General features: G+C 44.6%; 1 protein-coding gene across 1 annotated transcript in view; it reads right to left on the reverse strand.

Annotated features, from left to right (window-relative positions):
- ZC3H3 (zinc finger CCCH-type containing 3) overlaps nucleotides 1–23,229 on the reverse strand; it is a 351,980-nt gene that overhangs the window by 59,398 nt on the left and 269,353 nt on the right. The gene's annotated exons all lie outside the window — the stretch shown is intronic.

Raw genomic sequence — 23,229 nt, forward strand, 5'->3', positions numbered from 1 at the left:
CAGCCCCTGGGGGAGGAGGAAGCAGAGGGCTCTGTGCACCGCCCTTGCCTGTGGGTACCTCCCCCGAAGCTCCCATTGGCCACAGTTCCCTGTTCCTGGTCAATGGGAGGTGTGGGGGACCGTGCCTGCAAGTGAGGGCAGAGTGCAGAGCCCTCTGCCCGCCCCCACAGGGCTGCAGGGACTTGGTGCCGGCCACTTAGGATGACCAGACAGCAAATGTGAAAAATCGGGACGGGGGTGGGGGGTAATAGGTGCCTATATAAGAAAAAGGCCCAAAAATCGGGACTGTCCCTAAAAAATTGAGACATCTGCTCACTCTACGGCTGCTTCTGGGAGCGGTGCAGGGCCTGTGGCACCACTTGGGTGGCAATTCTGCTGGCCGGATCCAAAGCCCTGATGGGCCGAATCCAGCCCACAGGCCATAGTTTGCCCACCCCTGCTCTACAGACTCCCAAAGGCTGGGGGGTATTAGCTCAGCCCCAGCTCAAGTTGGAGGTTAATATTTTCCCTAGTACATTTCATGCCCCAGTCTGCTGAGGCCAACTAGATACAGATCCCTGCAGAGCTGGTCGGGAAGGTCATTGTTCAGCCACATGGGGCTCCCTCGCCCTTCGAGAGGGTGCCTTCTGCTTCTGTCGCATCCCCAGCCTGGCCCACAGTGCGTCACAGCTGGGACTCTGCCTCCACACTGGAGACCAATGAACGCTGGGCGACATTCAAGGTCTTGCTCACAATGCACAAAGCCTTAAATGGTCTAGGGCGCAGCTGCCTCAGAGACCATCTGCTTCAATGCTCTGGTGCAGGGCAGAGGAAGAAGCAAACCCTCTCACGGAAGAAACTGGAGGGGGCCAGCTGCTCTTGATGGCCAGTGCTTATTTATCATGGGAACATGCTTCAACCTGGACTTCTGTTGAAGTCAAGACCTCTCGACCAAATCCTCACATAGCCACTGCTTTAGTTCCCCCATCACCTCACATCCTTCTTGATTTGTCCCTTTTAGGCTTCTTGTGCCAAGGGGTGGGGGTGAGGGGTTTACACATTATTAGCTCCTTCTGTATGGGAATGACAGATGCCTTAACATAACCCAGGTACAATGTGCCCAGAGGCAGCGGTGATGGTCAGCATACAAATGGCTGAAACAAATAAATAAAATACTGATAAAATAGCTGGCCTGGCCCTATCACTATGTACACACAGTGTATTTGGCATTTGCAGTGGGCTCGGAACACCACTATGGCTCAGCATACACGTGTGGGGAGGTATCAGACAGAGATAAGGGCAGCATGATTTGTAATAGTTTTGGTTATTCTGGTTTTTTGGGGTTTGAGGAGGGATCTGGCTGAAATACACCATCACCCCAGGTTCACGGGGTCCCAGCTGGTCTGTCCCCAAGGACTGAGATGTATTAGTCACACTGATTTTGTGCACCCTGTGTTAAGCCTTGGGTTTCCCCCCTGTGCATATTCTCCAAAAGGGGCCACAACAGAACCAGGTGTTTCCAGACAGCACGGATCTGAGCGCCCTGGCCAGCTGTCCTGCCCTTTAACAGGCAGGGAGAGCATGTGGGAAGCAGAACAAGGTATGTTTGGTTTCAGTGAGCGTTTGTGCCTCACTTTAGTTTAAGCAGGGAATTTGGGGCCTCCCAGCTTCTCATTTCCCCATGGCTTACCCGCTCCCGGGACCCTTCCAGAACAGTGATTCCACCTGCAGAAGACAGGAGGAGCCTTCCCAGGTGCCTGACATCATGATTCCCCCACCTCTGCAATGTGGACTCTAGATTTTCTTTCCTTGTTGATTGTAGTAAACCAGCTTCTTTCCACCTCCTCCTATTTCCTCTACAGCCCTTTCAGCTGCCCAACCCCACCCTCCTCCTCCTCACCCTATTTCCCTCTTCACCTCCCTCCAACTCAGTGTCCCGCTTCCTTCTCTTCCTCCCACAATCCTTTCCTTGTCCCAACTCCATAGTAAGACATCTGGGTAAATGTGTCTAAAATGTGTTACACAAACCATCTGGCGTACCAATCCCTGATTACTCAGCCACTTTTCTCATAGGTTATGTCCTGTTCCCCCATCCTACATCTGTCTCTAGACCGTATGCTCTTTGGGGGAAGGATCACATCTTCCTGTATGTCTGCACAATGCGCCTAGCACAACAGGACCCCAATCCTGAGTGGAGACATGAGTGCTACCATAATAAAAGTTCTCTGTGTCTTTAAATCGAAAACTGGGTGCCTCAAGTGATTTTAAAAGCCACACCAAACATCCTCGAAGCTTTTCTGAGCTGTTACAGGTAGAACCATCTCCAAGTTACAGGATTAACTGGCTGGATTGATGTCAGGCTGTTTTAATGTACCTCTTACCCACAACTTCCTAGCGCTAAGTGGCTGTTGGGAAGCTATCATTGAAGGTGGAGGGGCTGCTTTCTGAAGTCGTTCTGAATTGACAGCTAGTAAATAGCTTTTTTCATGGCTTTTTTATAATTGGGTGCAGATGGAAGCAGCCTTAAAAATTCCAGCTTCCTGTCGTTAAAACCTGGAAGACAATACATTTGAACATTGTACAGTCTGTGGAATAATAATAGAGAAATTTATCCAACACATGGAGCATTGTTTGTGCCTTTTCATCTTCAGCTGCAAACAGCAAAAACCATTTTATACTTTCTATTTTATACCTTCTTCCTGACACGGAGCTGAAAAACCAACCCCTGGGAGCACCCAGCCCGCTCTACCCTTGGTGCCCAGCTACAACAGACTGCGTTAATTACCTTCATTATTTATAACCACACCTCTTTACAACACTCAGTGCTCAGCTCCCGAGGAGGCAGGAGTAATAAGGTGCAATGCATGCTTGGATATTCCCATTTTACGGTGCAACCCTCACTTGCCTTTTTTTGAAAGCAACTAATTAGTTACCACTGGGACCCATGTAATCACCTAATACAGGGCAGGGGAGCTGGGTTTGTGCTGGGAAAAGTAACAAGAAGGGCTCCACTTAAACAGTACAAAGCAAGGGAAACTGAAACTCACCCCGCTGAGCCTGGGTGGTGTTAGCAGCGTGAAAGCCCACCCCAAGCTCAGAGAGCTTTGCAAGACTAGGGCACAACAGGATTACATTTCTGAAGGCATTTCAACATAAACACAACTCTTCGGCTTTGTTGACATCTAACCCTTACATTAAGGGTACCTTTGGGGCTTACTGTCTTTTTTAAGTCGGTATAGAAACAAGGAACCAAAGAAAAATGTGAAACCCAAGCAGATCTTTGGGGAAGGGTCTGTCTTTTCAGAGAGAGAGAGAGAGAGAGAGAGAGAGAGAGAGCACGCACACACATGCACATGTGTCTGTACAGCTCCTAGCACAACAGGACTCCAATCCCTGCTTGGAGCCTTTAGGTGCCACCTTAATACGAATAAGTAATAATACAGATGCTGTTCATCTCTTTGTCATATGCCTGTGCTTTAACCTGTGACAGAATCTAGTTCCATAGCCTGGCCTAGGTGATTGCGTGGATTCCAGTAGTAACCAAATAGTTACTTCCGAACAAGAGACCTGAATTTCCAGAGGAGTTGAGCTTCAACCAGAGTTAATGGCAGCTGCATTGCACAGCACCTCTGTACAATCAGGTCAGATATCAACTAGGGCTGTCAAGCAATTAAAAAAATTAATCTCAATTCATCGCACTGTTAATCAATAATAGAATACCATTTATTTCAGTATTTTTGGAAGTTTTCTACATTTTCAAATATATTGATTTCAATAACAACACAGAATACAAAGAGTACAGTGCTCACTTTACATTTATTTTTTATTACAAGTATTTGCACTGTAAAAAAACCAAAATAGTATTTTTTAATTCACCTCATACAAGTGCTGTAGTGCAATCTCTTTGTCATGAAAGTTTAACTTACAAATGTAGAATTATGTACAAAAAAAACCTGCATTCAAAAATAAAAATGTGAAATTTTAGAGCCTGTAAGTCCACTCAGTCCTACTTCAGCCAATCGCTCAGACAAACAAGTTTGGTTACATTCACAGGGATAATGCTGTCTGCTTCTTGTTTACCATGTCACCTGAAAGTGAGAACAGGCATTTGCATGGCACTGTTGTTGCCGGGATCGCAAGATATTTATGTGCCAGATGCGCTAAAGATTCATGTCCCTTCATGCTTCAACCATCATTCCAGAGGACATGCGTTCATGCTGATGATGGGTTCTGATTAATAACGATCCAAAGCAGTATGGACTGATACATGTTCATTTTCATCATTTGAGTCAGATCCCACCAGTAGAAGGTTGATTTTCTTTTTTGCTGGTTCAGGTTCTGTAGCAGCAAAGTGTTGCTCTTTTAAGACTTCTGAAAGCTTCACACCTCGTCCCTCAGATTTTGGGAGGCACTTCAGATTCTTATACCTTGAGTCAAGTGCTGTAGCTATCTTTAAAAATCTCACATTGGTACCTTCTTTGCATTTTGTGAAATCTGCAGTGAAAGTGTTCTTAAAATGAACAAGCCATCATCCTAGACGGCTATAACATGAAATATAAGGCAGAATGTGGGTAAAACACAGAGCAGGAGACATACAGTTCTCCCCCAAGAAGTTCAGTCACAAATTTAATTAACACATTATTTTTCTGGCGAACGTCATCAGCATGGAAGCATGTCCTCTGGAATGGTGGCCAAAGCATGAACGGGCATACGAACGTTCAGCATATCTAGCATGTAAATACCTTGCGATGCCAGCTACGAAAGTGCCATACAAATGCCTGTTCTCACTTTCAGGTGACACTGCAAATAAGAAGCAGGCAGCATGAGCTCCTGTAAATGTAAACAAACTTGTTTGTTTTAGCGATTGGCTGAACAAGAAGTAGGACTGAGTGGATTTGTAGCCTCTAAAGTTTTACATTGTTTTGTTTTTGAGTGCAGTTATGTAACAAAAAAATTACACTTGTAAATTGCACTTTCACAACAAAGTGACTGCACTACAGTACTTGTATGATGTGAATTAAAAATACTATTTCTTTTGTTTATAATTTTTACAGTGCAAATATTTGTAATAAAAAATAATATACACTTTGTATTCTGTGTTATAATTGAACATAAGAGTGGCCATACTGGGTCAGACCAAAGGTCCATCTAGCCCAATATCCTGTCTTCCGACAGCGGCCAATGCCAGGTGCCCCAGAGGGAATGAACAGAACAGGGAATAATCAAGTGATCCAACCCCTGTCGCCCATTCCCAGCTTCTGGCAAACAGAGGCTAGGGACACCATCCCTGCCCATCGTGGCTAATAGCCGTTGATGAACCTAACTTCCATGAATTTATCTAATTCTTTTTTTAATCTTGTTATAGTCTTGGCCTTCACAACATCCTCTGGCAGAGTTCCACAGGTTGACTATGGGCTGTGTGAAGAAATACTCCCTTTCATTTACTGAGTGCTTTAGCATTCTGTTTACCAGAGGGAATCTTTTGCTCGTTGGATTAGATGGCTCCCTTGATGTTGTACACATCAAACGTACGTTGGCGAAGCGCTAAGAGTCCTAAGTTAAACTGACAAAGGCAAATACACTTCAGTCAAGCTGCCACTCACCCTCCAGCTCCCCTGGGCTCTGTGTAGGTATCTTCTGGTGATAAAACAGCATATGACATTAAAGACCTTCTGAGCTGCAGGGAAGCTGCCTCATCCTCACTGCTCATCTTTTGGTGCTATTGTAAAAATCCCAAAGAGCAACAGAAGTTGGAGATGGAAGACAACTAGCAGCTTTCCTTGGGGAACGGAGCAGGACTTCTCCTCACAGTGTGACCTCCAGGGCTTTGTCCAGTCTAGACGTAGGTGGCCGAAGCAATGGCGCTTTCATCTATTTTGCTATTTTAGTGTCTCCCTGGTAATAAATCTTTCCTCATGTTCAGTCTAAACCTTTGACTATTTCCTTTCGTTGCCCCTTGTATTGCTCTGCCTCCCTCTTGCTCCAGCCTCTTTGGCATCTGTTGTTTAGTGATTGGTTGAACAGAGAAACTGCTGAGCTTCAGTTCATCTGCAAATTGGACACCATCCGCTCAGGATTAAACAGAGACCGTGAATGGCTTGTCAACTACAAAACCAGTTTCTCCTCCCTTGGTTTTCACACCTCAACTGCTAGAACAGGGCCTCAGCCTCCCTGATTGAACTAAACTCGTTATCTCTAGCTTGCTTGCATATATATAGCTGCCCCTGGAAATTTCCACTATATGCATCTGACGAAGTGGGTATTCACCCACGAAAGCTCATGCTCCAAAACGTCTGTTAGTCTATAAGGTGCCACAGGACTCTTTGCTGCTTTTACAGATCCAGACTAACATGGCTATCCCACTGATATTTGGCCTGTGTGTTTTGCTGACTCTAACGTATGATATTTGTGCTAATAGAGCATCTACAGGGCACAGTGTCCCCTAGCCTAGTCTCACTGCTGAAGAACACACTGTACAGCTTGGCGTGTGGGTATCAGATTGCTGCTATTGATCTAGGATGGCTTTTTCTATAGTATTGCTTTTCACCTCCATGGCTTGTCTGCCAGGGACACTTTTCAGAAAACGATGCCTATTCCCAGTCAGATCTCAGATCGCAGCTTGACAAGGCCCAAAAGTGAGAAGCAATGAGTGACAGACCCACAAATAATTATTTACACAGGAAATCAAGTTCCGGGGAATCGCTTTCCTCTAGTGTCAACAACTCTTTCTATAACATCACCTTCATGATTCTAAATAAAATTCAACAGTAAGTGTGAAAATATCAAATCTGTGTGGCACATGGATAACCCTGAGGCTAAACTGCATGATGTCCCTTGAACTCAGGGATATTTGGGAGTCACTCTATCCATTCCCAAGCAAACATGGATCTTTGGAAGTGGGGAGGGAAAAAATGATTTCTTCAAGATTTTGGAAACAAACTGATCAGTGACATGGAAGTTCAATAAAACTCACAGGAGGCGGGAATGATAATAGCCTTTTGATGAATTGCCCAACTATGACTATTTCAACCTGGATCAGTTGATTTTATACTATGCCCTGTAACAAATTCCTCTGTAGCTGGAATGTTCCATATAGTAAAACTTTGTCAAAGATGATTATTCATTTAACCTCCTCTGTGTATGCACATGACACATACAGGATATGTTAAGCACAAGAGCCAAAATGTCATCATAAAGAGTTTACATCATATCTTCTTGGCTGGGAATACTTTCCAGGCTAATTCTATGGCTTTGATCCAACTCCCCAGCAGGTTTCAACTGCTTTGTTTCTAATGTGCAAGGATCACAATCTGGATCTTTCGTTGCTTGGTTTTGGTCAGATTAATAATTAATATTATCAACCTCAAACCTAGTGGCACAAAATACATGGATCAACCATATTAGTGTCCGTCTCTCCACAGATACTAAGAAGTTAAGGTAGATATCAAGAACCCTTTGTCAAACTAGCACATCCCCAGGTACTAAGCAGCTGTGATTCAGAGACTACCCTTACTCTGAAAAGTATTTTCAGACAGTCAGAACTTCGACATTTCACTGTTTCTATCAGTGTGTGTGGAGCACCATTTCCTAGAGGGACACTATAATGCTGGAAGAGAAAACAGAAATAAAAAAAATCACAAGACTGTTATCAAAATGTTTTCATCAAACTAGCCCAAGCTACTCAGAGGTTCAAGTCTGCCCTGATAAGCAACATCTTTAACGTAAGCAGCTGAATGCTGAAGAAGATACGACAGTTAAATTAGTGCAGCAATAGGAGCACTCATTATACCATTACAACATATGAAAAATAAGATGCAGCTGAAACCCACAAAGATTTCTGCAGAGATGCAAAGACAGGATTGGATGGACAAGAAATCTGATTAGTCTTTAAAGCTCTTCTATAGTTTACTAAGCATTTTAAATGAAAAGTTTTCATTGCCAATCCTGAGGTTTATCTGTTACTATCAGTAATACAATTGTTGTGGTTGTTTTAATTTTGTACAGTTGAGAATCAGTCTGGTGCTCAGAAGGGAATGACTGGCAAAGTTTACAGGAGCTAAGCATGATGCAAGCAGGGATTGTGTACAACCTTCCATACAATGTGATCAGCATCCCACAGGCCTGGCCACCACAGCCTCCGCTATTTCAGTTCTGTGACAGGTCTGCTAACGCACCTCTGTTCTGAGCTGCAACACTGTCAGTCGCTCATGAGCGAAGACAGCCAGTCAGACTAAATTATGCCCAATAATGTAGCCGTAAGGCTAAGAGGTGGACAGTAGGATGAAACCCTAAGCTCTTTCTGTGTGTTGTGTCCTAAACCAGCGTTTTAACCCACCCAGAGGTGACAGTCTGTGCATTTCCCTCTTATGTTCCCAGGTAAACACAGAATAGTTCACTCTCTATAGCAAGCCAACAGGTGCACAAGTGGACGTGTCAAACCTAGCATCATTAACATTCTTGATCTTGAGAGTGGACATTTGTAAGCACTAAGTAGCCTACTCCTCCTTTTAAAAAAAAATTAGAATTTACTTACGAATCAGTTCGTTGACTGAAGATATCTGCTACACATTGTAGAAAAAACAAATTAAGCTGGCTACTATGGGACCCAGAAAACATCTGCTAACCAAAGCCAAAATTAAAGACAAACAAAATTAAGTTGCCTTTGTAATTGATTTTCATACAGCTGCACTGGACTATAAAAGAGCTATCAAAGGCAGCGCTATCCATCAGTTACTTCTGAATAACTTGCGAATGCAGGGCCTAAACCTCCAATAGTATCCCTAAGAAAGTACCGCTAATTTTCATAAATTGTTGGTAAGAGCTGCATAACTTGTCATCAGTCCAACTCCTCTACTCTCTGCAACATTCAGGGGAAGTGCTTCCTACCTAAGATCAAAGGGAAATGATTTAAGAGCACATCTTCATGGGGAGCTTTTACAATATTTCTAACGGTTGGATGGCCAAGAGGAGTAATAATAATAATAGGATTCAGAGCCTCTTGGATCCTGGCCGCTGGCTAGAATCCAACCCAGGCCCCTAATCACCAAAAATCCCTCTGACAGCTGCTCCGTGACCTATGAGTTAATGGGACTTACTCCAGTTCCTAGTGGACTAGGGCATTAATTTGTCCCTTTGGTGACAGTCTCGGCAAACAGGCCAAGGATTAATAATTATTCTTTTATAGCCGCTCAGTATGCTGATGGATTGATTGCTAAGAGAGAGACGCATAAGGATATGGCCTACAATTGCATCTGGGGCATCACGGGAAACATACAGGAAATAGGAACATGTTACGGAGATCTTACACTCTCGGTGAGGGACATGAAGGGAAAAGCACATAGTAGGAAAGAGAGTGGCCAGGAAGGGTTACAGAGACACAGTGACCTAGTTGCTCACCAGGTATGCACGTTTTAGTGGGTCTGTTTTTTTTTAAAAGCGATCACTATAGGTGATGCTGCAGAAGTGGATCTTCAGGAGTGACAGGAAGAGGTGAGAAAGGAAGGGTGGGCCATACATAAGGATCAGCATGGAATCGAAGGAACTGAATTCTCCTCTCCCCCGTCAAGATGGACTGTCGCAGTCAGGGTGACGGTCTGTAGTGGAGTATTGCTTGCACAGTTTTGTCTGGGATGTGCCTGTACTATGGATAACTGAAGGATGTCAGATTCCATAGATGACAATCTGGCAACTTCATAGTACTGATTTTTAAAGAAAGTTTAGGCTTAATGAAGAACAGGCAAAGTGACTTGCTACAAATCTCTGTCAGTAAATTCATTATTCACCCTCACCCCATGCACAAGTACCAAGCTTCTAGAGATGGTCCCAGCATGACAAAGCATTCCCAGATCACGTTCAGTAAAGTTTCTGAGCAGTCTTACTGGCTGTATCACAAACTAACGTCCAGCTCTCCAAGACCCAAAGTGTGGAACAAAGCCCTAAAGAAATTACAAGGAGAAGAAAATAATGCAGAGAGTTTACAATGATGAGCAATTCTTTTCATTTGTGTCAGTAACATCTCTATAGCCCATGTTCAACGCTTCCGACAACAGTCCTCAACTTGAGACAACGTCACCAGGTATAGGTGGGAAAGAGATTATTTTGAATCTTACATGGCTCTTCACCCCTCGCACAGGGGTCAGTCTTCCAAGACACTTGGGTATGTCTACATTGCAATAAAAGGCCATGGCACAGCCATACCTGGCCAGGGTCAGCTGACTTGGGCTCATGTTGCAGGGTTATACATTGCAGGGTAGACATTGGGGCTCAGGCTGGAACCCAGGCTCTGAAATGACATTTTAGGGGTGGGTCTCAGAGCTCAGGCTCCAGCCTAAGTCTTAATATCTACACTCCTATTTTAGCCCTGCAGCCTGAGCCCCAAGAGCCTGATTCAAATGATCTGGGCTCTGAGACTCGGTACCACAGATTTTTTATTACAGTGCAGATGTATCCTTTAAGGCTACAGTTCTAATCGCTCTTTCGGAAGCATAACACGGAGATTACCTCCACAGAAGAGGCAACGCGCAGAGGTATGGATCCTGCCAAGGTTCAAAAGAGACAGACAGTTCAACTATTTGTTATTTAATTCTTATAGGATCGTAGTGGATTTGAGCCCAATTTCAGGATCCGTTTGGTGACAGCCAGCTATGGAATAGTCAGATTAGTGCATCAGAGTTGTATGAGCCCATTGTAATCCCTGACTGTCTTGAAAGATTTTGCCAGGAAAGGAGAGAGAAGGAATGTGTATCTGAGCAGTGGAATAAGTAGCACAAGGCCTCCTCCTCCTCACCCCTTGACAAGGTCACCCACTAATCTGATTTACAACATCAAGGAATACCATTCCAAGCTACCTTGCTTCCAGACTGTGCAACATCAGGAGGTCTGTGGATTCACTCTACAAGAGAAATGCTTCTGTGACCCTCCTTTGCTTTACAACGCTCCCAGACCTCCCAAACACTAGCTTCCAGAAGATAACAGCTCTTAGCTGGTGAAAGATGCAAGCACACCCTATCCTGCCGTGGCTTTTTCTGCATTAAAGATGAGCAGAACTAGGAAGCCACTATGATGGGCACCATGGGAAAAAAAAACAACCTTGGAAATGGTCAAGAAATACAAAATTCAGGTGAAGCGCTGCACTTAATCCCCTTTGCGTGCACAGTTTGCTAGGACTTGCTGCATTAACAACAGCACTTCAGACACCTCCTGTAACACACAACCACCGAGGGACTTATTTTCAATTGAATTTGGCATAATTCAGCATCACGGCTTTAGGTAGCTCTGAAATACCTGCTAGCAGGAAGTCTGGGCTACAGCACAGAGTTCTCTACAAACTTCTTGCTGTAAGCGGCAGCAAGATCCTACAAGAAAACTATTCTCCTCGCTGATCCTCAGTTACACGTTGATCCACAGACGTTGCAGGCATAGTGTAAAGGGATGTGCCACATGATTCACTAGATAGTTACAGGTTTCAGAGTAGCAGCTGTGTTAGTCTGTATCCGCAAAAAGAACAGGAGAACTTGTGGCACCTTAGAGACTAACAAATTTATTTGAGCATAAGCTTTCGTGGGCTACAGCCCACTTCATCGGATGCATAGAATGGAACATACATTAAGAAGATATATACACATACAGAGAACATGAAAAGGTGGAAGTTGCCATATCTACTGTAAGAGGCTAATTAATTAAGATGAGCTATTGTCAGCAGGAGAAAAAAAACTTTTGTAGTGATAATCAAGATGGCCCATTCCAGACAGCTGACAAGAAGGTGTGAAGATACTTAATATGGGGAAATAGAGTCATTTCGTGTAATGACCCAGCCAGTTAAGCGTTTATGGTCTCTTCAAGTACCCAAAGGGCCATAGGGAAAGGAACACGACCGTCATTCCCACACCAGCAGGAAGTCAAACACAAACTCTGAATATTAATGCTCACTGTGCAGTCACACACACACACACACTCAACACATTCCCCAATTCTTTTCTTTGTAACTCTAAGCCACAGCCTGTCAAAATGCTAGCACTAGCCGTTAACCTGGAGCAAGACACCAGATGGTGGTGTTACATCGTCTCTTGCTGCAAAGTCAAGTGCACTTTCCCTCCCACTTTACCAACACTCCAAACCCTGGAGCCTCAGTCAGAGCCCTCTGAAATAACTACAACATCTGGGAAATCAAACAGTTCCTGGGAAGAGCTCTGGCTTCTGCTGCTAGGGAGCATGCTCCTACTTCTAAAATGGCAGAGCATGGGAGCAGGGAAAGAACTCCAGCTTTCCCATTAAGCAAAAGGGCAGAGGCAGAGAACTTAGGGCTGGCATAGCCTTCTGGGGGTGGGGATGATCAGGTATGGTGCACACCACCACAAGGGTCATCAAAGTTGGTGGTAAAAGAACAGCAAGAAACAGCAGCCACAAATTATTTAAAACAGATTTCTAATTAGCAGCTTATTAATTAATAGTAATTCATTGTTATTCATTATACCTGTGGAGTTTCTATCATCCAAACATCTCAAAGTGCTTTACCAACAATAATTAGACAGGTCTCCCGATGCTCTTGGAATAAGATCGGGATGACTTCACCCATCTCCAAGATGGAATAGGACAGATGTGTAACAGAGCTCAACAACAACAACACTTTAGGACAGGAAGTGAAAAATAATGTATCCAAATGAAACTGCAGGAGGAAATTAGGGATGGAGAATGCAATTACAGAGCTGGAATTTGGCCAGGAATCTCCTCTGTTCTTGCAAAAAAGTACCATGGGATCTTAAATGAGCACATATGCTCAGGGCCTTGGCTTTATGTCTCAAAAAAAAGATGTCTCTGCCAGGAGCCGACTGAGGAATTAACTCAGAACCGATGCAGAGGAAAGAGAGCCACTTACTGAAAAAGGAACAACTTCCCTGCAGAACATTCGTGTGCCTTGATCTCTCATCAAAGATGGTGATAAGCACAGCACTGCTTAGCTTGTGGAATCTCAACAAATTATAGAACAGAGCGGAATACCTGCAAACCACAGAAATAATGAGTGAATACAAAGGCAATTTATACTAACGGAGCGCTACCAAAGAGACGCAGTGCTTCCAGTTAGCTGACAGCAGAGGACATCAAAATGGGGTGGGACAATGTAACCTACAACCATCTTCATCTTGCCACCCAAAGAGACTGGAGTTCCCAGCATGCAGTGCTCCATCTTGAGCCAAACAGTGGTTATTTGTTTAAAAATTCACTGTTAAGGCATATTACTGGTAGTTGTGGCTAATTAAGCTAGGCTGATTTTCCTGCAAGTGGAGTGATTTTAAATTTAGTGTGTTAGATGCATCTGATAAATGTTATTAAGAATCTGTGAAATTTCCAATAAAACAGGAAAACTGTGCTAAGACTTGATGGAACTAGATGGATACAAAAGAGAATGAGGTTTGAGCCACAATGAAAGTCACCTACTGGAATTGTTTGCAGAGAATAAAGCAGTTTACTGCTAAACCATAAAACATTGCATCTGGGGATGTGGGTGATTTTCTTTAGAAGTGGCAGCTAATTAGGAAGCACTGGTTAACTAAACTTTATTGGCCAATGGTGATTTGTTATAGTTTTATGTAAATAAAATCCTGTATAGGAATTTGAGACACATCACTTGGGCGACTCCTCTCAGAACCCATTTCTAAATTAAAATGCAAACATCTATCACTGGCCTCTGATATAAACTCAAACTAGACTGTTTTTAAAAGATGACTGTGGACTTTTCTGGCGTGGCATGGTTTCCCCTGGGAACAAGACCTAAAATTACCCAACTGGGTAAAAAGCTTTAAAGAGCTGCATTTGTATATCAAGCTGCTCCACCTCAATCCAGACCTGCAGAACGAAGGCTACTTTTGTTCTGGACACTATACAGCCCTGCCAATGCATTTCAATACCAACTTGCAGTAGCTCTGCTATTCCACTGCCTTCTAGCTATCTCAAGGTCTCACCACTACACTTCCAGTCTCTGCTGGTCACAATGGAAATCAAATCTGTGTTTAGTGTGACAGCACAGAGCTACCAGACAGGCCAAGTGCAAGAAAGAACGACCTTGGAGATTTTCATCAAACTCCAGCATGGTTTGCCAGTTAGCATCTTCTACCACAATAGAATTTGCAGGCAGGCCTCAGGGTTAGGCTCTGCCAATAGCAACTGATGAGCAGTGGCAATCTGTTTTAAATAGTGTTATTGTTCTGGACAGGAAGGGTAGCTGGCAAACAACAAAGCGCACAGATCTCCACTTCACCATGACGTATTCCAATGCACTTCCCCGTGTGTTTTCACAGTAGCCTGCTTGTTTAATCTCACCATGTCTCAGTGTTTAACAGTTCCAGAGGGGGAACAATGTACCCACAGGCTTCAAAGCAGCTGATGGAAACAATATGAAGATAGGTATTTAATTCACCATACTTGCTAACCTACACCACGGGGGAGTGGGGGAGAGGAGGGGAAGAGCTTATTTAATAAAAACAGTTTTACTAATGCAGCAGTTGAGGGAGACAAAATTTAACCCACTTGTCTTTCTCTGATGTGCTGTGGGGGGTGGGGTGACTGACCACAGAAAAGCACATCAACAACCCAGGAGCCAACTCCCAGCCCTACAGATTTTCCCCCAGTCGCTGTGTGTTTTGGATGTGGTGCATTTAGATCAGCAGTTCTCAACCCGTGGCCCAATTAGCACACAGCTGTGGTCCAGCTCAGCTATGTGCTAAAGCGCGGTCTGCCAGGATCCCGGCTGCCCACTGCGGAAGGGTCTGCCACAGCCAGCCGGCAGCACAGGGAGGGGGTCCAGGCTGCCACTGCCCTCCCACTCAGCCCAGGTAACACATTGTGGGCCACATGTATAATAAGTAGAGAACCACTGGTTTAGGTTGTAAATTCTTCTGATACTGGATATTATTTCAGGGGTCCTCAAATACGTTGCTGTCCATTCAACACAGAGACTGTCTCACAGGTCCCTCCCCACCACTTCACAAGTGTGAAGATCCCCCTCCCTACACACCCCCACACCAGCTCACTCACGATCGCATAATAGCTCCTTTGCACCTGCAGTCTCACCTGGAAAATTCACTCCAGGCAAGTCTTTAGTGCACGTGAACCAGCTTTTAACACAATACAACTTGTGGGCACAACGAGGAGAGTCAGCACCATCTGACTCGCCCGCACTTTAGACCACCGGCAAGGCATCCTTGGAGCACAGTTTGAGAACTGCTGTCTTCTTCTAGTCCTGCAAGGAGCCATGTGCCCAGCCAGGGCAAGCTCCTATTTAAAACACATCCGGAGGTGAAAGTGAGACGGTACGGGCCAGTTGGCAAGGACCTGCACTGGCTCATACCTAGCCCACATTTAACTGCTGCTGTGGCAGCTCTTTAATGTCCCTGCCCCTTTCCCCCCCCCTCAGCTGCCAATGGGCGGGGAGGGGGGCTAAGGGAGCAGCCGACCCGTGGCCAGTGATTTAAAAGGCGTTCAGAGCCCTGGGTCCTTTAAATCACCATGGGAGCTCTGGGCGGCGCGGGCCAGGCAACCTGGAAAGACTGGCTGGGGGATGCTGACCCCTTCTGCCCAAAGCCCTACCCCTTCTGGGGGCCAGAGCTGCCCCGGTCACATACTGGTAAGTTTCCTGAGTTACTTTCACCCCTGACCACATTTGTTCATAGACACACACATTTATAAACATATCACTTAAGATCAGTCATCCAGAGCCAGCCCCTCGGTGTGCGTAAGTAAATATAGTTCCTTCCAGGCTGAGTTACACCAGCTGAGGATATGGTTCTCAGTATACATAGCATACAAAACAGCATCTAAGTACTACAGTGACTAGCAATCCGTAAACACCTAAGCCAGATCCACTGGAACAGCGCCGCCTGGTTCTAATTTAGACTGCACGTTCCTCTGATCAAGGCTGGAGTCTCTCTCTATGGCTGCACAGTGCCAGGCATATAGAGCAATGCTAGGCTATAATAATAACTGTGCCTGCCAGAGTGGCAGCAGTGGATATCGACGCCCTGATTAGCCTGCCATAACCTGACACGTAAGACTCGAGCTGGAGGCCAGGAAGCTGTTCATGTCCAGGGTTCAGACAACGGGACAGCCCATATGTGGATCAGCTCCATTCACTTCTGTCAGAACGGCTGCCGAGGAAAGGCTTTCAGGCCCTAGCAATGGAAATGTTCAGAAAGAAATTAGGTGGGACGCAGAGGTGGTGGATGAAGAGCAGGGTCTTTCACACACATTCATCACTGGGAAATATTCTCGAGAGAAAGGTCTTCTTGTGGCAACATCACCACCCAACCCCTAAGCCTACATGTAGGCAACAAGAGTGCTTGGTTATGATGTAATGAAGGGACAGCATTAAGCAGTGACTTCTAGTTTTTTAGCTACTACTCGCTTCTTATTTATCCTTAACAGTATGTCAGCTGTTTACTACCTTGGGTACCTTTATTAATAAATTTATTAGCCTTGTGGGCTGCAGCCTGCCTGCTCTCTGCTCTTCAGGTCACTGAGCTGTTCCCCACATGTCTCCTGCCCTCCCTCATCTGGGTCTCATCTCAGTTCCCAGACTGAGCATGGCTGAATTGACATGCAACAACCCACAAAACCACACAGGAAAGGGCTTTTGGATTCTTTGGCTAAAATAGTCTCTGGAAACGCTAAAGAAAGCCTGGGACCAGGCTGTATCTAGCAGAAAGCATCTGTGCCTGCAGAGCGATGGACTCTTCCCCATTGAGACAGAAGCAGTTTCACAGTGAAGTTCAGACCGAATAACATATGGACGATAGCTTGAAAATCCTAAGGAATGATATGCAATGGATTGGATATGCCCTGCAAGGTCTTTTCCAGCTCTGTGCGTGTAAAGGGGTCCTGGAACAATTGTTTTCTGCTCCCCTGTCATTTTTCTCTGAAGCACGGGGTAGAAGCAACTGTCAGAGAGACAAGATATGACTAGATGGCTCAACTCTGGTGGGATGTAGCAATTCTTATGTTCCTGAGAGCCAGTGAAAGTCAGCACATTCCTGATGATGGGAGAGAATGTGAACCATGGCAGATAGTTTACCATGGAACGTTATCACATCATAAAAAGGTCCAGTCCAGATGTGGATTCACATGGTGCTAATTGTCAGGAGCAGCTCACTGGAAATCCTCAAATCCTGGAGGAAGGGAGTCAGGGAGTGTTACATTCTTTTACTTGCATGCAGACTTCGGGGCTACACGTCCAGGTTCTGTAACCAGAGGACAGCCTCCATGTGATATTATTGATATAAACTGGGACCATATAGAACATGGTTTGCAACATGGTTTGCAAGGTCCTGTGGTGGCACCAAATCTTATGTAAAGGGGGTCATATAAGGTGTCTAAGACCAGGTTATGGGTTGCTGCTTATGATTATGCTGTCTATATGTATGTATCATTTTGTAGTTGAAGTTATAAGTATTGGCTCTATACTGTCTGTATTTCAAATTTGTGCTGTGTTTCTGCGAAACATCCCAGACAAGTTGGTGTTAGCTCTGCCTAGCCTGCTTGATGGCCCATTAAGGACCATCAGCTACACAACTGACCCATGGAGAGAAGGCAGATACCTTTTTGTAACTCAGCAAAGTATGCAGGGACTTGCCCATGTGACTCCAGACTGTAATTTTCCACAGTAAGAACAAAGAGCTTCAAGCACCTATGGTGATAGGATCTCTTCTATCTGATAGTACAATGAGCTGTAACAAGATGCTGTATGTATCTTAACTTTGTGATATTATTGAGACCCTCTTCATAGCACACACTGTATTACCTTAGAAACGCCTCTCTCTCCATGCCCCATCATGATAGCTGGCATCAGCTGAGTGATTCTCAGAGGTGTGCTCTTGAGGACTGGAGATCAGAGTTTGTATTTAACCAACCTTCTCAGCATGGCAAAAGGCATATCTTTTTGGTCAGCTACTTGTTTAACTATGGTGTCAAACTTTAGTCCCAGATTTGGACCTTAGCGTCCAAAATATGGGGGTTAGCATGAAAACCTCCAAGCTTAGTTACCAGCTTGGACCTGGTACTTGCTGCCACCACCCAAAAAATTAGAGTGTTTTGGGGCACTCTGGTCCCCCTGAAAAAACCTTCCCTGGGGATCCCAAGACCCAAATCCCTTGAGTCTCACAACAAAGGGAAATAATCCTTTTTCCCTTCCCCCCTCCAGGTGCTCCTGGAGAGATACACAGAAGCAACCTCCGTGAATCTAAGCAGAAGGAGTCCACCCTCTGTAATTCCAATCCTGGAAACAAAAGCACTTTCCTCTTCACCCAGAGGGAATGCAAAATCAGACTTCCCCCTGACTTCTTCCTCCCACCAATTCCCTGGTGAGCTGCAGACCCAATTCCCTGAAGTTCCCCACTAACGAAAAACTCCAACAGGTCTTAAAAGAAAGCTTTATATAAAAAGAAAGAAAAGACATACAAATAGTCTCTGTATTAAGGTGATAAATACAGGGTCAATTGCTTAAAAGAAATATGAATAAACAGCCTTATTCAAAAAGAATACAATTCAAAGCACTCCAGCAACTATAGACATGTAAATACCAAAGAAAAGAAATCATATAACTCACTATTTGATCTCTTTGTCCTTACAACTTGGAAACAGAAGATTAGAAAACAGAAATCACTTCTCACAGCTGAGAGAAAAGCAGGCAGACAGAAAACAACTCAGACACAAACTTCCCTCCACCCAGAGTTGAAAAAATCCGGTTTCCTGATTGGTCCTCTGGTCAGGTGCTTCAGGTGAAAGAGACATTAACCCTTAGCTATCTGTTTATGACATATGGGTCATAGCTTCAGGAGGGTTTTCCCATGACAAGTTTCTGTAGAGCAAGGGGTTGGAGGCTGAGTGCTATTTCTCTCTATTGGGAACAACTAAATTAAACACCAAAGCAAGAAGCCAGATGCCAGAGTGCTGGGTGCCTGAAAATAATGGACTACAGTGAAGTTTTGCTGAGTCCTGAGAGAGTGAAATGCCATTCAAAGCAGAATGCAAGTCTGTCAGTGTATTGCAGAACGGACGCTGGTGAAAGGGTCTGGTGACTGGAATAAAAAATATTGCACATGCATGTTTGAGGTCTTAAATCAAATCTTCATAGATAGACCCCAACACCCATACTAAGCCCAATTGACTTCAGCGGGACTCTACATGGACGTAAATCAGGTTGAAGAATCGGGACATAACGGGAGTCCTGATATTAACAGAACATCATGGAAGCTTATCAGGTTGCTTCTGAGTTGTATGCAGTTGCAAAAACAAATAAAGGCTAGACATTATAACTGAGATGCATACAAAGAGCAGCTTCCAGGAACGATGGACTCAACATGGCTTTCCATGGGCCCGCCTGACAGGGAGTCTTTATTGGCCCAGGTAACCTTTGGGCAAATGGTGAATCTGTCAGGGCTGGGGCTAGAACTCAGGAAACTTAATTCCAAGTTTTCTGCTCTAATCATTAAGCCCCACACTCTCCTGTTCACTTTTCTTACCCTTTACTAGGCTTGGGGAATGAAGCTAGATTGATAACTTTTACTTCCTGTTTCTAGCCCCTCTTCCTTCCTGGATCCTATGTACTAGCGTGAGGCCACTGGATAGATTTGCCACACAGCAAGGGAATGTTGATATTTAAAAATACAAATAGTATGAATTGAATTTTTGAAGTAATGAAAAAGTTTCTAGTCATATAAAGTCCTATAGAGCACTTCTACCCTTAAAAACATTGGCACCTGAGCACAGGTCCATATAATATTAAAACCCTCTCATTCTGGTGGCTGAAAGCAGTTATAGCTAAAACTACTCTGTGTATGTGACATGGGTAAGTACCTAGGTGCACGGTTCACTGCGTGAATACTGATGTGTTTGTTGGCTTCATAAGAGCAGAAATGAATTTGTAAAACGTGTTGCCAGCTCTCATAATTTTATTGCAATATGTTGTGTTTTACTTAAAGCCCCAACTTCTGGAGTCCTGTGAATATGTGAGGATTTCAGGTTCCCTTTTTTTAAAAAAAGCAAGTTTCTAGTCTTTGTACAGAAAAGTTTGAAAGCATGAACCCTACAGTCTCAAAAACTAGATGGCAAATACAAAGAACTCAGATTATTTTTAAAAAAATCTCACAAATCAATCTCATGATTTTGTGGGTCCATCTTATGATTTTTGAATAGTTAAGGTTGGCAATATGGCATCTGATTGCTTTCATCCCTTCAGGTGCATGTTCATTCACTCTGTATGCATCCTTCCTGAAATATCTTTGTGTATGCTACCAAGCTTGGTGCTAAGCACAGTTGTGTGGCTAGACCATGGAAACACCAGCTCTTCCTTTCTCTCTTTCCACACATGCCAGAATAAGTCTATAATGTGACCACTCTTTCTCAAAGTCTGACTCCCTTCCCCCCTCCCAATCCCTTAAAAACCTAATTTGCTGTCTGGGTAAACTTTAGGGGGGTAGGCAAGAGTATGCAGATTGCTGGCTCCTGCAGGGGGTCTTGTATCAGTTCCCATGGGTCTCTAGTAGGTTTCTCAATCCTATTTTAAAATGCCACTGTACCAGGGTCAGTACTCCTTTCCTTCCCTTGGCTGCCCCCACCACATGTGAAAAATAAATGAAATATGAGGCCTGTACTGTTTGGTCTTCCCTTCCATCTCTGCCTCTCATCTGTCATGGACAGTTCTCTGATAAAGTGCAGAAAGGTCAGTCTACACAGCAGCTTAGTGGAGAGATTGTCTTGTGGATCCTTCCTGCCCACTCACCTCTGCAAATCTCCACCATTCACTGTTTGCAGATCATGCACACACATCTCCTAGCCCATTCATGATTGCATAACTCCACTCCTCATGTAACATTCTTGCTAATCATCTCCTCTTGGAACATGAACAAGGGCAGTTACTGCCGTTCCCAACAGTTGTCATATACTTGGGAGTGAACCTCAACTGTAGCCTGACATATCGGCCTCCCTTGGAATACTTGAAAATGAAGATCTCTTTCCGTACTGCCTTGATACGAAAACTATCAGGAACCGCCCAGCAAGCAGACCCTTTGGTCTTTCGCAAATCTGGATTGGCCCTGCTGTTTGCTCCAGCCATGGCTGCTCTGTGGTTTGGGGCACAGTTGCCATACTCAGTTTGTCGACACAGTTGAATTTGGCAACCTGTATTATTAGTGGCTCCTTGAAATCTACAGCAACCTCCAGTTTGTATGTGCTAGCTCACAGAACTCCACCAGACCTTCGAGGAGATGCCATTACTGTTACGTCCGCCTGGAGAGCTGTGACAGATGGAACCAAGCTGCCACATTTCCTGTTGACCAATGCCACATTCTTGGACAGGAAACAACATGCAGTGCCAGCTCGTAGGTCTGCTCACGTCCAAAGGAGGAATCCCACTCATGCGGACAGGAGTGGGACATCACGGTTGCACTCTCCACCCTTCTGCTACAGCGGCTCACGTAGTCCTGGACAAGTGTGCTTCTGGCCCCTTCCCATGCATGGACGATCAGCAGCTCCAAGGAGCTGAAAACAACCTTTGTATAGATTGGAAGCACAGCTGGGAAAGAGTCTAACACACTAAGTACATTCAGGAGTCCATCACTGCACTGCCTCCTGGTCCACTTGATTGTCGATCTTTGACCAGGCTCAAGAGGCTCTGGCTCATCCGATGTTGCCATAACTACACACTGGATTGGCCCAGTTTCCTTTCCATGCTACTACTATGGTGCAGCATTGCAGGCAATAACTCCCACGGCGGAAGAGTGCCCAGCTCGACATCTGGAGAGCAGCTTACAACACCTTGAAACAAAGTGTGAAGATGCAGTTCTGGCGGGACCCAACTGAGAGTGCCAATTCAGGACCAATTGCTCAAACAGGGCAGTTACAGCCCAAGGCTGGGGTTTTTCCACCTCTAAGACAAACCAAACCAGCCAGACAAAAAGGACGTCGGTTTCACCCCACTGGCTAAACCACACGTCACACAAGCAAATTCCTTAGACACTCCAGTCTCCCAGTATCACCACCAGTGCCACCCGTCCTGGGGACGAATGGTTATGAAAACCAACACCCCAGTAAAAGAAAATGGTTCTCCTGATCCCAAAGGACCAAGCCCCAGACCCAGGTCAATATACACATCAGATCTTACCCACAAATCACACTGTTGCCAATCCTCTAGAATCTAGATTCTAGAGGTTTATTCATAAAGGGAAAAAGGTAGAGATGAGAGCTAGAATTGGTTAAATGGAATTAATTACATACAGTAACGGCAAAGTTCTTAGTTCAGGCTTGTAGCAGAGATGGAGTAAACTGCAGGTTCAAATCAAGTCTCTGGAGAACATGCCCCACTGGGATGGGTCATCAGTCCTTTGTTTGGAGCTTCAGTTTGTAGCAAAGTCCCTCCAGAGGTAAGAAGCAGGACTGAAGACAAGATGGAGATGAGGCATCAGCCTTATATAGGCTTTTCCAGGTGTTAGAACTAGGGGTTCTGAGGATGTGGCAGCACCCCCGACTTGAAGTGGTTTCCATCATATACAGGCGTCACAGTTTGGTTCAATGGCTCTCACCACCCCCACTATACATATTGTTCCAGCACCACATCCTATCACATGAAATCAGAAGAGAAAAGTATGTACAATTACTCTTCCACTGACTGCACAGCCACCATGATATTTGTTTCTGTGCTCCCCTTTAGTAAGTTACACGTACGCCCTAGCATGAGTCTTTCCACCACCACGACTTAATGCCTTTGCTTTGTTAACTCAAGGAGACTGCAATTGGCTAGGACACTTGAGATCCAGGTTCTAGACTCGCTACTAATTCCATCCTGTATATTATTAACAGTGTGTAGAATGCTGCCTTATTAAGGACTAGTGTGTACATTTGTATAAGAATTGTTCCATCTTTAATAGATCAGATGACTTCTAATCTCTACAATTTACACAACTACAAATGGGAAAACATGTTGGCAATTTGGGAAAGAACGATTAGGGCTCCCTCATCCCATCTCATTTCTTAGCAGTTACTGTTTAAGTCACAGGGCACAGACACTTTAAAACAACTGGCATCATTTTCATTAAAAGCTCATATGTGTATGCACCGTGTGCAGCCCAAAGCTATAACCTGGGAGATGAGCAAAGGCTGAGCTTGTCATCCTGAGTGTTCTGGAAGAAATTCTCAAAAGTCCTTACGACAAGGCACTGGAAACAGCGTGCAATAAATTATAAATAATAATGGATATTTTTATGGGCA

This window comes from Gopherus evgoodei, chromosome 2, assembly GCF_007399415.2.
Source record: "Gopherus evgoodei ecotype Sinaloan lineage chromosome 2, rGopEvg1_v1.p, whole genome shotgun sequence".
Classification (NCBI taxonomy): Eukaryota; Metazoa; Chordata; order Testudines; family Testudinidae; genus Gopherus; species Gopherus evgoodei.